The sequence below is a fragment of the Callithrix jacchus genome, chromosome 2, assembly GCF_049354715.1.
Source record: "Callithrix jacchus isolate 240 chromosome 2, calJac240_pri, whole genome shotgun sequence".
Lineage (NCBI taxonomy): Eukaryota > Metazoa > Chordata > Mammalia > Primates > Cebidae > Callithrix > Callithrix jacchus.
The window spans coordinates 127,653,031-127,665,540 of record NC_133503.1 but is presented as its reverse complement, the minus strand read 5'-3'; the positions used below and the strand labels follow the sequence as shown (position 1 = coordinate 127,665,540).

Sequence of the window (12,510 nt, the reverse complement as noted above, 5' to 3'; positions counted from 1 at the left end):
AGGCTTAGGCAGGTGGATCACCTGAGGTCAGGAGTTCAAGACTAGCCTGGCCAACATGGTGAAACCCCATCTCTATTAAAAATGCAAAACAAAAAAAAAAAAGTTAGCTGGGTATGGTGGTGTGTGCCTGTAGTCCCAGCTACTCAGGAGGCTGATTCTGAGGCAGAAGAATATCTTGAACCTGGGAGGCGGAGGCAGTAAGCCAAGATCACACTACTGGACTCAGCCTGGGCAACACAGCAAGAATCCATCTCAAAAAAAGAAAAAAGAAGAATTTTGGCTATTAACAGTAATCACTGAGTGATATACAGCACAGTTATTTACAGCATTATGGAGATCTAGGGTTTAGTTGTTCTACCAATACCTTTGCTCACAAACAAAGGCATTTTTAATGAACATATCTAAATCTCATTTTTCTAATCTATGAAATTTAAGGAGAAAATTAGGTAATCTGCAAATTTACAGTAGGTAATCAGCTCTACATTTACAGTAGGTAATCAGCTCTACATTTACAGTTTTTCAGCATATTTAAGGGCTGCCTTTTGTTTTATCATGAGGTCAGTGGAAGTCCACAATGTGCCAGGAGGTAAATGTGTAATGCTGTCTGATAGAAGTATTTTCCTAAGTTTTCCTCCACATATTGCCATACCAGTAATTTGTATGGAAGTTTATAAGTGGCTTACTGCTGAAATCACAAGCTTTATGTTCTTCCATCTGATTTTTCATAATATGCTTTCTTATTTATTCACTTATTTATTCATTCATTCACTCACTCATTTATTTAATTTTAGACATGAGGTCTCACTTTGTTGCCCAGGCTGGAGTGCAGTGGCTAGTCACAGGTATAATCAAAGCACAGTACAGCCTTGAACTCCTGGGTTCTGCAGTCCTCCCACTTAACCTCCCTACTACAGATGTACTTTATTATGCCCAGCTTCTTCTATCTGATTTTTGAGAACACTTATGATATTCAATAATTCTGCCCATCAGGAAGGATAATCTAGAAATGTAATCAAAGGGGAACTTAGGATGGTTATGAAGTCATCTAGCTTAAGTTAGACCATCTCTTCTATGTCACAGGATAATGTATGATTTACCTTATTTGTATTGCTAAGGGGTTGGGGGACTATACTATATTAATCTCAGGCTTTGGAGTCTGACTTCACTAAAGGTATGTAATTTGACATTTATAAAAAGTTTTGAGCCTTAGTTGTCTCAATTATAAAATAGAGACTATAGGTTTAAAGAGGTTTAAACTTAATCCTCTTCAAGTAGATATATTTGTATATGATGTATAATATTATATATTAAATTTACATATAATTTAATATGGATCTATCACATACTCAGTAAATATTATATTCTATAGCATTAATATTAATATTGTTTTTATTGGTGGTGGCATTGGCAATGGTAAAAAGTACTACTGTTGGCTGGGCATGATTGACTCACACCTATAATCCCAGCATTTTGGAAGGCCAAGGCAGATGAATCATTTGAGCCCAGGAGTTTGAGACCAGCCTAGGCAACATGACGAAAACCCATCTCTACAAAAAGTACAAAAGTTAACTGGGCATGGTGGCATGTGCCTGTAGTCTCAACTACTTGGGTGGCTGAGGAGGGAGGCTCACTTGAGCCCACGAGGTAGAGGTTGCAGTGAGCCCAGATGGCGCCACTATACTCCAGCCTAGGTGACAGAACAAGATCCTGTCTTGAAAATAAAAATAAAAATGCACAACTGTTGTCAGGTATGCAAAGATGTTTCAACATACGCAAATCAATAAATGTGGCACATTACATCAACAAAAATTGCCAAAAATCATATAATCAATAGATGCCAAAAAGCATTTAATAAAATTTAATATCTTTTCATTATAATAAAAAAAAGTCAACAAACTAGGTATAGAAGGAATATACCTTAACATGAAAAACGTTATGTATGACAAACCCACAGCTAGTATTATACTGTACAGGAAAAAACTAAAAGCCTTTTCTGTAAGATCTGGAACAAAAAAAGGATGCCCACTTTTATGACTTTTATTCACAGTGTTTATTCCTGGCAAGGGAGTCCTAGCCAGAGCAATTAGACAATGGAAAGAAATTAAGGACATCCAAATTGGAAAGGAAGAAGTTAAGTTAGCCTTGTTTGCAGGGGGTATGAGTTTACATTTAGAAAAACTTGTAGATGGTACCAAAAAACTATTAGAACTGATAAATTCAGGAAAGTTGCAAGATACATAATTAACATGCAGAAGTCCGTAATATATTTATATGTCAACAGTAGAGGACCTAGTAAAGGACCTAAAAAAGGAACCCTAAAAGGAATTCCATTTAAGACAGATACAAATAAAATAAAATGCCTAGGAATAGACCTAACCGAAGAAGTGAAACAGCTCTACAATGAGAACTATAAAACACTGAGGAAGAAATTAAAGGTTCCTACTACAATGAGATCATCTCACTCTAGTTAAAATGGCTTTTTTCCAAAAGGCAATTACTGATGCTGGTGAGGATGTGGAAAAAGGAGAACCCTTGTGTAATCTTGGTGAAAATGTAAATTAGTACAGCCACTATGAGAGAAAAATATGGATGTTCCTCTAAAAGCTAAACTAGAACTACCTTACAATCCAGGAATCCCACTGCTGGGTATATATTTAAAAGAAAAGAAATCAGCATATCAAAGTGGTATCTTTATTCTCATATTTATTACAACACTGTTCACAAGAGTCAAGATATGTGACTTGAGTGTCCATCAGTGAATAAATGGATAAAGAAAATGTGGTACATTTACGCAAAGGATATTATACAGCCATGAAAAAGAATGAAATCCAGTCATTTGCAACAGCATGAATGGAACTGGAGGATGTGATATTAAGTGAAATAAACCAGGCACAGAAAGACAAATACTGCATGTTCTCACTCATATGTGGGAGCTTATAAAAAATGAACTCATGGAGATAGAGAGTAGAATGATGGCTACTAGAGGCTGGGAAGTATAGTGTAGAGGGGATGATAAAGAGGGGAATAGAGTGGGGTTAAGGGGTTCAAAAATATAGTTAAGTAGGAGAAATAAGATCTAATGTTCAGTAGTACAGCAGACCAACTATAGTTAATATACTGTATATTTCAAAATAACTAAAAGGGTGGGATTTTTCACATGAAGAAATGATAAATGTTTGAAATCATGACTATCCTGATTGCCCTGATTGGATCATTACACATTGTGTGCTTTTTTTTTTTACAAAAATATCACATGTATTCCATAAATATGTACTCTTATGTATCCATTATAAAATAATTTTTAAACTACCTAATTACTATTTTATCTAAATTTTTGAAAAAAATATTTAAAGAAAATATGGTGATAGTATTCATTGTGGTAATTAAATATTTTAAAATATTCTTGGAATTAATCTTCATAGAAATTGATAATAGTTTTGTGAGGATATCATAAGTTAGCACAGTACAGCCTTGAACTCCTGGGTTCAGGGATCCTCCCACCTAAACCTTCCCACTACAAATACACTCTATCATGCCCAGCTTCTTCTACCTGATTTTTGAGAGGCCTTGCAGTATTCAATAATTCTGCCCATCAGGAAGGATAATCTAGAAATGTAATCAAAGGGAAACTTATGATGGTTAGGAAGTCATCTGGCCTGAGCTAGAACATTTCTCCTATATCACAGAAGAGTGTAAGTATGACTTACCTTATTACCTTGCTAGTGGCAGTCCTCAGAAAATGAGATCTTGCCTCCTTAATGGATGTTTTTGATTTTGGGAAAAGATCTGTTAGACTTCAGATAAATGTTACTTATTGGGAGAAACAATGAGCCTTCACACCCCTGGGGGTCTTCAAAATTTGGACAAAGCTGCTGTATTCTAATTATTTTAGTGTTCATCTGGGTCAGTAGATGTTACTAAATGTGCACAAGCTCTATCCTGAGCGAATTCTCTAGCTTGCAGCCTAAATTTAAATAAAACAAAAATACATATAAACACTAATAATTACTAAGATACAAAGTAATAATTCATATATAGAGAGAACTGTGTATGAGATATTTTGATGATGATGTTTCATCTTTCTCTGAATTGAAGGTTGTATGCTTTTCTTTTTAGCTAAGTGGACTTCAGGTTTATCAGTAACAAAAAAAATTAAATCATTGTCACCAAAAATGTAAAGGTTTTTAAGAGATTTTTTGAAGTATAAAGAACTAGGCAAGTAATGTCAACCTTTCCTTTAAGAAACAGTTAGCTGCTAGAAGACCACAAATGGGTGCTAAGTTTTTCAGGCAGCTCCTAAAGTATCTCTTTAGAAAATATGTTTAATTCCTGTTCGCACTAGACTGTGTCATTAATAATTAAATGCCTAATGATTCTCTTCTCACAGAATTTTAAGTTTTGCTGGGGAGAACAGAAATAATTGCAGGGTAGAAGAAAATACTGTGCTAGAAAGTATCAATTTATGTACTCTAACATTTGTTAAATGCCTATTAGGTGTTGGGCCTGATATAAACAAATCTAAACGATTAGTTGCAGTGCAAAGTCACAAGTGTTAATATGGCACTTCGGTCATAGATAGTACTTAATATATGTTAAAAGTATAAATGATTAGTGAATGAATGTTTAACTGCTTCACAGAAAGCACAGTGAAGAAAAAGAGGAAGAAATGACTCTTTACCTATGATTTATAGAGAAGACTATGCTACAATTATATATTAAGAAGTGAGCACGAGAGCTAAAGTGAGCAGGTAGAGAGGGCAGCACAGGACATTCCAGGTAGAGAAAATAAGATATGAAAAGGCATGAAGATATTTTTCTTTTGTTTTAAAGTAAAAAGACAGCGACAGGTGTGGTGATGCATACCTGTAATCCCAGCACTTTGGGAGGCTGAGGCAGGAGAATTGACTGAGGCCAGGAGTTCAAGATGGGCAACATAGTGAGACCCTGGCTCTACAAGGGAAAAAAAGAAAAGCACTTTAGCCAAGAGTGGTGGCATGCGCTTGTAGTCCCAACTACTCAGGAAGGTAAGGCAGGAGGATCACTTGAGCCCAGGAGTTCAAAGCTGCAGTGAGCAATAATCTTGCCACTGCGCTTCAAGCTGGGTGACAGAGTGAGACCCTGACCAATAAATGAATGCAAAAGAATAGAACATATTCAAGGAAGGGGGAGAGGCTCTGTGACTGACTCAGTGTGTGGCAGAGTGGTGAGAAATAAGTTGGATTGAAAGCCTCAGAGTATTAAAATTAAACTGACATTTTAGAACGATAGCTGATACTGAAGTGTGGAGAATGAGTAGAGAGCTAGGAAAGAGATACCAGAAGGGAAACTGTTGATCCTGAAACCATTGTCAGCAGGATAAAGGAAGCAAGAGATTAGACAATTGAAAACACATTTTAATGTTGTAAAGAAGGGAAGGACAAAACAGGAAGGTGTGCGCTAGCTTTGTTGACCTACCCAGCATTCCTAATTACAAGCAGAAAGTTGTTCAGCGTTCTGCAGAACTTAGAATCCCTGCTGCATGCCTGTCAGTGAGAAAATATAAATTAACAGAGAATGGAGGAAGTCATATGGGGATGTGGCAGATGAAGGCAGTCTTTTAGAGCATATCTTTGACAAATAATGTGCAAAGTTAAAACGTTTTTGGAATCGAAGTGGTGTAACTAATTTAAAAGATATTTTTCTATTATTTCAAGGATTGTACTATTATATATTGGTGTATATAATAGAAAAAGAAATAAAACTCTCCTCATTATGTACTTAAAGTATTAATGATTTCTTCTTCTTTATGGGTCAGATTTTTCTGTTATTTCACATGTTCGGTAATTTTTATTATATACTAGACATTCTGATTTCTATGTTATACGGTTTTATTGTCTCTCTTGAAAGAGCTTTGAGTTTTGTTCTGGCAGACATTTTACTGGAAAGTCAGCTCGATCTGTTTTCTTCTTTTTTGTAAGCTTAAGCTTACAAAAAAGAAGTAAATTAATTAATTTGTATAGACCTTTTAGGGGTGTCATTTGAGTACTCAGCATTATAGTGATTTTTTTACACTGTTTATTGGAAGTTCTACAGCTCTTACTATTTGTCACATCTGGATTTCTATTCAAATCATAGCTCATGGCTCTTAAGTTAGCTATTTTCTGCCAGGTCTTCAGCCTTGCTCTGTGCCAGTTCAGTTTAATTTGCATCAAAAGACTTACGATAACTCCTTTTGGGGCTCATTTTTTGTGTAGTTAACGCTTTTCCCACTTTGGGAGGCCGAGGCGGGTGGATCACGAGGTTAACAGATCAAGACCATCCTGGTCAACATGGTGAAACCCCGTCTCTACTAAAAATTACAAAAAATTAGCTGGGCATGGTGGCACGTGCCTGTAATCCCAGCTACTCAGGAGGCTGAGGCAGGAGAATTGCCTGAACCCAGGGGGCGGAGGTTGCGGTGAGCCGAGATCACGCCATTGCACTCCAGCCTGGGTAACAAGAGCGAAACTCCGTCTCAAAAAAAAAAAAAAACAAAAAACAAAAAAACGCGTTTCCGCTGTTTTGCCTTGTAAATTCCAGCTATTTCATCAGCACCAAGCTCTACTTTGTGCCTCTTTAGTTGAATGAGGTCATTGTGGTCTGCGTGGGCTCCACCTAAATCCCTGTGCTGAGGTCTGGAAAGTACAGCAGGTAGAAAGACAGAGTGGTCCTAGGGCTCTCACCTCTTATATTTTTTTTCTTTCAGGAAGCACAGTCCTGCACAAACGGTTTTCCAATGTGGAAAACTAGTAATTTATTCTTGAGAAATTGAGGCTTACGCCTGTAATCCCAGCAGATTGGGAGGCCGAGGTGGGTAGATCACCTGAGGTCAGGAGTTTAAAACCAGCCTGGCCAACATGGCAAAGCCCTGTCTCTACTAAAAATACAAAAATTTGCTGGACACGGTGGTGGGCACCTGTAATCCCAGCTACTCAGGAGGCTGAGGCTTGAACCTGGGAGGTGGAGGTTGCAGTGAGCCTAGATCGTACCGTTGCACTCCAGCTTGGGCAACAAACCGAGACTCCGTCTCAAAAAAAAAAAAATTGAATCCATCATTAACATAGAAATTTTGCATAGAATTAACTTCTTCGAAATTGGTTTTTGCTGAAATCAGCTTTATATATTTCATACTAATAATACTAATGTTTTGAAGTTAAATATGCATGCACATTAACAACGTATAACAGATAAATCACACCAGCTTGGAACGGTAATGTAAACCACTTTATAAAAACCCCATCCTGAGAAGGAGCAGCATGTTAAAATCACTTGTGTTGAGAAAAGCGTTCTGAGAATGGTTCTATTAAGGAAAGTTTGTTTTCTTAGCTTTTGATGTCCTCGGGTAACAAAATCAACATTCTTCTGTATTTAATGAAAATAAGTTGTAAAAAAGCAACAGGTGTTTTGGTAATTAAAAAAAAACTATTCAGGGCTTAAATCATTAAAGTATGATATTTTCTTTATTGTAATTACTGAAACAAGAGATTTTGAAATTAAACTCTTGCTCTGTAGACTTGGAGAAAGGAGTCTAGGAAGTGAGTTATATGACCTTATTGACCTTTGTACCTATCATGTTTAATATAATTATCTATAATTAGTAGATTTTAAAATAATTTACTGTCTGAAAATATAAACAAAATAGAAATATGTAGCCACTAGAAACCTAGGAATATAATGTGGCTGTCATCATAGCAATGCATGAATAAAGATAAAGGAGAAATTAGACAAAAATCACTTTTTGACAATTGTGTAAGATTTTTTGGCTGAAAATTAATAGATGTTAAAATTTGTCAGTTTATTTAGATTTCCAAAAAGAGTTCATTTGATATCTATTTAAAAGTTATTATTTATCTGAAAAACAACTGTGTATAGTGTAAATAGTTGTTTGATTGACATTTGGAAATATCTTATTTGATCAGTGAAGATAATACAGATTAATTTTAGAAAAGATTCAGTAAAAATTTATTTCTCAATCTCTCCTCCTTTCCCCACTTTTCCCACTCTCCCACTTCATCTGTCCTCTTAATATCTTTTTCTTAGTCTTCTCTCTATCTCTCTGCAACAATCATATGACCTATAAGAAATAGATAATCATCTATTAAATACTCATTCTTAAAGGTCACTATTTCTTTTACCCTTACTTTTCTATAGATAAAATCTCTTTATCAAAGTTTCTTGCAAGTTAATTTTTTTCTATCATTGTCCTTTTCTTCTATTAAGTTAGGCATAATACTTCTCACTTTTACTTATAGCATTTATATTTTTTATTTTCCAACTGATATGCCAATATGGATATAGATATCTGTATCTATCTATGAATCTATTCATCTATCTGAACAGTAACAAAAATACAGGCTTTTTCTTTCTTCTTCTGTACTTTTCCAGCTGTGTTATGTTAACATCCCTTGTGTAACTATATTCCTTGGCTAAGATTTCTGGTAACCATTATTTACAAATAATATACTCCTTTGTACAAGACTAGAATGTTCTCCATAGGGTCATTTTAAATGCTGACTTCAGTTTAATGTATTAGGCTTCGAATACATTGTTGGCCTTATAATGAAAATTACAGATTTTTTTAAAAGAAATTATGTTTATAGATTAACAAATCAGGCAGAATTTAGTTACTTTTGTTTGTCTACATTTAATTGGAAAAGGTATCCTGTCTTTTATATTCTAGTTACATAATCTTCAGTATTTTCCTTGGTGCTATTTTTATTAAACAATAATTTTTGGGGGCACCTGATATGTACCAAGCAACATGACAAACCATTTTTCTAAATGTCAGTTTATTATGGAAGAATTATAAATTTAAAAATGAATGCATACATGAAATGTTTACTTCATTGGAAATATTCTTTTTATTTAGGTAGTCTTTTCTCATTTTTGTCCATTTTATACAAAATGGTAATACTACAAAATTATCAACCCTTTAAGGTAAGACTGTGCGTTTTAACTTATAAGAAAAATGCATTTTGCACAAAACCAGATTTTATGAATTTCAGAGATAGTAAGATAGATAACTTTATGAGGTATACTATGATCTGATGTCCCCACTTCCAGTTTCAAGATTAAAATACCTTATGAGATTGAAATTTGGACTTCCTAGCTGTTTATGAATCATAGTGGAGTGACATACATACATTAACCTTTTTAAAGTATATTTGCCTTCTTAAATTGTGTTTGCTAGGTAAATATAGATTTTAGAAAGGAAAAAGAAAATATTTTAAAATAGTTCTGCTGATTGTCTTCAATTCTGCTTAACAAATTTAGTTCCAATATCAGTGGATTTAATCAAACCTGACAGGAGTTAATACCAGTTGGAAAAACTTATGAACAAATATGCATAACTTAATATTTGGGGCTATTGACAAGGAAATCATAAACACTATTTAGGAAGGCAACCAAGTAAGATGAGGATGCCTGCATCCATATCTTACAGCAGGAGTCCTCAACCCCCAAGCAGCAGACCAGTTCTGGTCCATTGACTGTTAGGAACTGGGCCACACAGCAGTAGGTAAGGAGTCAACCAGCAAGAATTAACACCTGAGCCCCACCTCCTGTCAAATCAGTGACAAAATCATCCCCCCAACCTCACCTGGTCCATTGAAAAATTGTCTTCCATGAAACCCTGATCCTGATGCCAAAAAGGTTGGGGACCATTGTCTTAGAGGAAAGAAAACAATGAAAAATAAATCTGACCAAGGAAGCATCAGAGGAACTGATATGCCATACACAGAAGATTTAGATGATACCATTGAACTAGCAAGTTGAAGCTTTCTGTATTGATGATATGTTTAGATAATTGAAAACCTTGAGTGATTTTCTTTCAGAGTACAATTTTTTAAATGAAACTATATACTGTGGTATTTATTAAATATTCATGCATGTAGACCATACTGAGTTATATACATAGCACAATGTATTACTCTATTTAATAGTAATTTAAGAAATTTTCAAAGGTAGTTTTGATTAAATGGGATTACTTTGTGCAGGCTTTACATTATATTCAACTCTAGTGTATACTACTTACTAAGAGAACTCAAAACATTATGCATTTTTTTCGATTAATTATTCTTCCTAGTCAGTTACCTTTACCACTGCTTTATACTGCAGTAATAAGAGTAGAGAAAGGTGCTAGGCTATGTGGGCATGGAGGAGACTTTGGAATCAGCAAAGCCCTTCTGACAGAAGTGATATCTTCATTGAGACAACGGTGAGTGAGAGTTGAGTAATAGGTGGCAGAACACTCTTTCTGGCATAAGATTGATCATACATGCAAAGTCCAGGAGCAGATTGAGAGAATAGTACATCTAACAAAGTTCAGTATGGTTGTAGAAGTAAGCTGACCCAGAACAGAATGACATTTTAAAAAATACTTTAGGGAGTTTTATTTTTGTCTTGAAGGCAATAGAAAAGGACCTGACTTAATCAGACTTCCATTTTTAGAAAAATTCTCCTAGACTTTTTAATGAGAATTATTTTTATCTGTTTGGACATGTATAAACTATAGCAGAAATCTAAGAAAGAAACTGTGGAAGTATTGGAGATGCAGATAATTATTAGACAGACTTAAGAACTTTTTATGTGGCACTGATTAGATTTGCAAGATGAAGTTTTGAAAGGCGTCAAGACTGATTCCTTCATTGTGGCATGCTAAGTTTTGTGGACAGTGACATTAAGAAAGCTTTGTCCTGAACACATTAATAAGAGAGCATGTTCAAAATAAGGACTTAGCACATTGCTAATAATCATTGCTAACTGTAATTTGTAGATAGCTAAGCAGTCTTCATTAATATAAAATTTCATTTAAAAATGCATTCATAATAAATCATGATAAATTTCCCCAGTTACTATTATTTTTGTCAAATTGATGCTCAAAGTAACTTTAGCTTTTAATTGTCTAATTTTAAGCATTAATAACCAAAGGATATACAAATTAGTCATTTTGAAAATAAAAATCTTATGAGATTTTTGTTGAAATTTTTGAAAAATCGTAAATACGATGAAGCAGTACAACATAAAGAAAACATGGGGATGTTTGGAAATGAAAATTCTAAAGAAAAACTTTCTAATCTGGCCAATGCTTTTTGACCCAATACTAACTTAAAAGTGCTTCACAATGATCTGAAAGTGTATTTAGTCTATCTTACCAAATAATATAATCATTTTTTTAAAGCACAGTAAGGTAAATTTTAGAATCTATGACGTTTTTATACCAGAAGTAACTACTTAGTCTAATTTTTCCCCACCTACTTTAATGGATTTAAAAATAAACCTTTACAGAATTGTTATGTGACCTGCCCATAGTTATCAAGGCAATGGCTAACAAAGGCAAAAACTCAAGTTTGGAATTCTTCTAGGATATTTTATTAATTCAATATAAACATTTTCTTAGTTATAGCACCATTTCATATAATATTTTTCTTATTCCTTCTAAATGAAAGTCCTGCCTAATCTCATTCAGTTTTCAAGTTAGTTAGGACATGTCTAGTGTTGCAAATCTGGAATTTTTTTTTTTTTAATCATTTCAGTTTTCAAGGAATGCCTCTGAAATTTAGCCTTCTAGTTTCCTCTTCATAGAACAACTACACACTGGCCAAATTATATCACAGAGGCATCAACATTGATGTATAGAAGTGCAAATAGAATGTTTTTTCCTAATGTATCAAAATTATTCCAGACTTTTCTGTGATTAAGCTTGCACTGGCAAAATGAAGTGGAAAGATTAATCATTGTCAAAGAAATTCAGCTAAGTTCTTCTTCCTACCCCTGTGAATGATCAGAGAGAGAAGGTTTGTGGTATATATTACTGTTCCTTATCTAACAAATTCACTAGATAATCATACTAATAATTAACTGCCAATTTGATCGGATTTTGTTTTTGACTTACTAGTCAAGCTAGTGATCTTGTCGTAGTTCTAACCAGGTAATGTAGAGTCACTGCAGGTAATATGCTGGTAATATATTTAAAAAAAAAAAAATAAGCTGAAAGATTCCCTATACCACTTCTTTTAAAAAGGTTCTGTATTTTATTTATTTGGTCCATTATTAAATTTATACTAGTTCAATGAAATCCTGTCTAAGTTTTGTGTAAAAAGTATAGATTTTATTAACAGTTGATTAAAATTTTAAAAATGAAAATTTCAAAAATCCTTAGAAATCTCTATGAAGAAATCACTAGCAAATGTCTTAGGTTGACAGAAGTCAACCTATGAAAACAATGAAGCTTTGTGTTGGCTCCAAACATTTCACGACACAGGTAGCTATTGAAAACTGAGAAATTGTAGTTTTGTTTTCCGAAAACATTAACAATTTAAAGTGCTTTCGGAGGTTTGTTATTTTTAACTGGAAAATGATGTAAATTGAAGGCTTAATGTTGCACTTTCATAAGTTGCTTTTCCCCTGTAATGTTTCTCTTTTCTTAATGTTAAGTGGAACTGGCACCAGCAAGCATAAATAATCAATAGTGTGGTATTTTGCATAGATGCG

General features: G+C 34.2%; 1 protein-coding gene across 2 annotated transcripts in view; it reads left to right on the top strand.

The window, feature by feature from the left end:
* XRCC4 (X-ray repair cross complementing 4) overlaps window positions 1–12,510 on the top strand; it is a 271,368-nt gene that overhangs the window by 148,311 nt on the left and 110,547 nt on the right.